Source organism: Eriocheir sinensis, chromosome 37 (assembly GCF_024679095.1).
Source record: "Eriocheir sinensis breed Jianghai 21 chromosome 37, ASM2467909v1, whole genome shotgun sequence".
Classification (NCBI taxonomy): domain Eukaryota; kingdom Metazoa; phylum Arthropoda; class Malacostraca; order Decapoda; family Varunidae; genus Eriocheir; species Eriocheir sinensis.
This window is the reverse complement of record NC_066545.1, coordinates 1,772,677-1,777,676: the sequence shown is the minus strand read 5'-3', so window position 1 is coordinate 1,777,676 and position 5,000 is coordinate 1,772,677. Positions and strand designations below refer to the sequence as shown.

Genomic DNA, 5,000 nt, shown 5'->3' with positions numbered 1-5,000 from the left:
GGAAGGGGAGGGGAGGGATTGAAGGGGAGGGGTTGGAGGGGAGGAAGGGAAGGGGAGGGGTTGAAGGGGAGGAAAGGGAGGGACGGGACGAAAGCATCTGTCATCTCTTGTGTTCCATTGTGTCAGATTGTTCTTTGATAGACTCCCCGACACCTCCCCGGTAAGCCCCCCCTCCACGCCCTTCCCTCCCACCCCAGCCTTATCTTTTCAATCCAAATCAACTATCTCGCACGTGCGCTATAAAACAACCATCATAGGGGCGCGGAAACACGAGAAACATGTGATAATTAACCTAAGCATAGGACATTAGCGTTGGCATAACGGGGTTTGGCGGGAGTAAATTCCGGAGCGCGAATCGCTATTGTAACCGACCACAATACGACGCGTCCGCATGCCCTGATCGCGCCCTTAATTCGACTTTACCAGCACTAATCTCCGTTAATCCGCACCCCCTTCACCCCAAGCCACGGGATTAGAGCCGCCGCGGTCTACATGGCGCGGAAGGAGCTGACGAGGACGCGTGGGCGGCGGGGAGAGGAATAACACCATCACGGATTTTATTTTCCCGGCATGCCGCGGAGAAGCCAGGCGTGGATTGAGACGCGTCTGGCACAGCGACGGCGGCGGCGGTCCTCTGTTGGGCACGTGTCGGTAGAGCGGAAAATTATGGAGTGAGTGAAAAGAAAGAGAAGCAAAGAAAAAAAGGTCATATTAGCTTTGATGGCGACTTGTCAAACAGTGTTTTTGTCATCGAGGGCGCGAGGCCGTTAATAATTTGTGTTCGGAGGGCGACGCGGCCGGTATTGTCTCGCGGGCCAGGTTTAATAGGGACGGAAAGGAAGGAAGGAGGGAAGGAAGGACAGGAAGTGGCCCGTGCTGGTTCCGACTTGTTCCTTCCTATTATTTTTATTTTATTTTTCCTCACTTTGTATACTTCCTTTTCCTTTTCCTTCTTTCCTTCTTCCTTCCTTCCTCAATCCTTTTTACTGCCTCCTTTCCTCCATTTTTCTCCCTTTCTGCCTTCCTTGCCATCTCTCCTTCTTTCGGCTTAATTTAAAATGAAAAGGCTATCAGAGGTTGGAGGATGCGTCTTATTGAAAGTGCCGCTTTAGTTATAAAATTACCGCTTTAATTATAGAAATTTCCGATGTAGTCTTAGAAATCAATCTCTTCTGAATAAAAATATGAAAAAATGGGGGCATGGGCAGGTACACGCTTCGTATGTTAACCTCAGTTTTGTTGAATGTCACTGCTTCTATATTGTTTTGCCATTAAAAAATATTTTCGTTATTTTTTACTGTATTACTTTCCATCTTTTGGTTTGTCATATTGTCATATTTTTCTCGCCTCTATGATTATTTTTCATTATGTTTTTTTTTGTTCAGTGTTTGAACATTCTTTCCGCTACGCCAAGATTTTTACCTTAACAAATCAGTTTTAAAAAAATTCCTTGTTTTCCAGCAAAAATTACGTGAGATCCCAGAATGAGTGACAATACAAAAATCAGACCTTAATAGATAACAATTGGATTTTTTTTTGTATTGGATATACTATTTCATATATACGCTCTCTCTCTCTCTCTCTCTCTCTCTCTCTCTCTCTCTCTCTCTCTCTCTCTCTCTCTCTCACACACACACACACACACACACACACACACACCATGGCCTGTTTCTGACATGTATACGCTTGGTTATGTTTCGTGTAATGCTAAAATTGTAAGTTTTCTAAGGCAAGAAAATATCGGTTGGCATATATAAATAGTAGCGTTTATGTAGAATGTGTTATTATTATTATTATTATCAGTTTTATGATTATTATTATTAATACTGTTATTATTATTATTATTATTATTATTATTATTATTATTATTATTATTATTATTATTATCGTTTATCCTTACTGTTCCTGTGTTTACTTTTACTACTGTTGCTACTGTCTTGCCGCAGTCCCTCACGTCGTTATGCTTTTGTTTCAGACGCCGCCGTTTGAGTTCGACGGGCCTTGAGTGAGTAAATAATCGGCCTTCTATTATTTACATATTATTATTATTATTATTATTATTATTATTATTATTATTATTATTATTATTATTATTATTTTCAGTAGCAGTAGTAGTAGTAGTAATAGTAGTAGTAGTAGTAGAAGTAGTAGTAGTATTGGTGGAGTCGTATCATGAATTTTATTATTATTATTTTTTTATTATTATTAAGATTCGCCGGCTAGTCGGACGACTTTAATTTTTACACCCCTTTCAAGGCAAGTTTCGAAGGGTCATTTCGAATGTCATTTTAAGCCCGCGGAGACAGCGGCGGAATGAATCTACGAACAACTTATAAAATTGTTTTCTTGCCGGCGCATTATTTCACTGCCGGACCCTCAAGCTGGAGCGCAAGGTGTGTCACGGCAGCCACTGAAAATTCTCCCTCGTTCCTACCTGACAACGGCCGTCCAGCAGGTCTCGAAAGAGAGTTTACCAGCGCTATGGGGAGCATAATAAAAACATAGATGTGTGTGTGTGTGTGTGTGTGTGTGTGTGTGTGTGTGTGTGTGTGTGTGTGTGTGTGTGTGTGTGTGTTTTACGTTGCTGCCCTTGCGCCGGTAGGCATCTTCCCGGTGGGGCCTGCCTGCCCAAGGCTTCTTCCAGGTGGGGCCTGATGGTAGGCCCAGCCCGTTCTGGCGCAGGCGAGTGTTTATAGTGTGTGTGTGTGTGTGTGTGTGTGTGTGTGTGTGTGTGTGTGTGTGTCACTGCGTGCGTGCGTGCTTGTGCGCGCGTGTGTGTATGTTCATGTATACGCGGGTGTTTTCAAATGTTTCTACAGGTGTAGGTGTGCGTGTGTGTATGACAGGTGACGATCACGTGATTTAATTAGTCTCCTCGTCAGGGCAGGTAATGAGGTGACCTGTTAATTAGTGTGGCCAGGTGGAGGCGACGCGGCGCCGTCTGCTTGTCTGTCACTTCTTCTTTGTCTCCAGCATCTCCTTGATTCAATTTTTATACACAAAAACATTCGTTTTTCGATTAGTTGTAGGATTTGTGTTCGCTGTAGTAGCATTTCTTTTAGTCTTGATTCGTTACTACATAATGTGAAAAACAACATTTAAAAAAAAAATTCTTATTCTCTTGATAATACTGGCAGTTTTTTTTTTTGTGTAAAAAAAAATCTGGTGCTGCGATTTTGGATATATATATATATATATATATATATATATATATATATATATATATATATATATATATATATATATATATATATATATATATATATATATATATATATATATATATATATCAATTTCAAAGATAAGGTTTATTCTCTTGTAATTTAACGAAGGAATGAGTTTATATTTTTTCTTTCATATTGACTATAATTGTTATTTTTCAAATGAGGCGTACGTGTTCTTGTTATTTTGAGTTCTTAGAAAGAGAATAGCGCTTGATTATTCGTCTAATATTATTCTGCTTTAAGTAGCGTTTTTTTAAGCATTAATAGCCTCGATATATGTGATATTAACGGTTATGCTAGCTATATATATATATATATATATATATATATATATATATATATATATATATATATATATATATATATATATATATATATATATATATATATATAGATATATATATATATATATATATATATATATATATATATATATATATTTATAGTCATTTTAAATGAAGTGGTTGTAATCCTTTTCTGTATGTTTCTCTACCAGTACTAATGTGTTGACGTTCTTACATTTAGTTTCGATTGTAATTGGAATCGTCCTTTTCAAATTTTTTTTTCCCGTGAATTCTTATTAGAGTCGGGCATCTTGTGAACACGAGATTTTCTATTTAAGAGATTTATCATCTATTTTTTTCCTGATCGAACTGAAAGAAATGTTATGCAATTTTTTTTCTTAAAAATTACACACGTAAGCACACACACACACACACACACACGCGCGCGCACAGCACGCGGGTACGTGTGTGTGTGTGTGTGTGTGTGTGTGTGTGTGTGTATTATCTATTTATCAATATTTTTTTCTTATTCTTCTTATTTATTAATAGTTTCTTTTATCCTTTAACATATTGTATACTTTTCTCCTTTCCAGGCACCAATAGATTTTTTTGGGGGGTGTCTCTACATGTCTATCTACTTGACTTTTTCTCTGTCAGCATCTGCTGATCTTTATCACGCTATGTACCTATTTTTACGCATCTGCATCTGTTTATTGGCCTTCTTATCTTCATATGTTAATTTACCATTGTTAGCTTATATGTATCTACCTATGATTCTCTCTCTCTCTCTCTCTCTCTCTCTCTCTCTCTGTACCATATCTATACCCTTCTATAATTATAAGTGTCTCCTCCTCCTCCTCCTCCTCCTTCATCACCACCGTCACCACCACCCCCACCTTCAGCACCACCGCCACCACCAAAAACAGGTGACCGTGGCCCCACACCTGTGCGTCCGAGATTTAATTGACGCACCTGTGATTAATCGCTTTAGGTAATTATCACGTCATTAGCGTCACCGGCAGTGGCTGTTTAAAGGTGTGCTGGGCGGGGCGGCGTCTCTTGTGGAGGGTGTGTGTGTGTTTGTTTTTATTAGTATTATCGCTTTATTGGTTTGTTTTACTCTCGTTTATATTGTTTTATTTATTTTATCGATTCTGTTTTTCTGTTTTGTTTTATTCGCTTTTTGATTTGCCTGGGTGCGTCTCTTGTTTAGGCAGGTTTTTTTAATTATTATTTGTGGTTTATTTTCTTTATACTGTTTTATTTTTTATGTAATTCTGTTTGTTATTCATTTGTTTATTTATGTGATTTTTTATCGAGCTTTTTTGTGTGTTTTCTTGTTTTTGTGTTATTTATTTGTTTATCATTTATTTGTTTACGGATTTGCTTTTCTTTAATGACTTGCTACTCTTTTTATTTATTTTTTTATTATTTTGTTTACGGAGTCGTCTTTTATTGTTTACGTGTTTAGGAAGCAGTGTTTGATTTATTA

General features: G+C 37.9%; 1 long non-coding RNA gene across 1 annotated transcript in view; it reads left to right on the top strand.

Annotated features, from left to right (window-relative positions):
* The window catches only part of LOC127008054 (uncharacterized), a 77,463-nt gene that overhangs the window by 3,758 nt on the left and 68,705 nt on the right, over nt 1-5,000 (top strand). Inside the window, exon 2 of the long non-coding RNA XR_007760756.1 lies at nt 1,976-2,005. This is a non-coding gene — a long non-coding RNA (uncharacterized LOC127008054). The remainder of the gene's footprint in view (nt 1-1,975; nt 2,006-5,000) is intronic.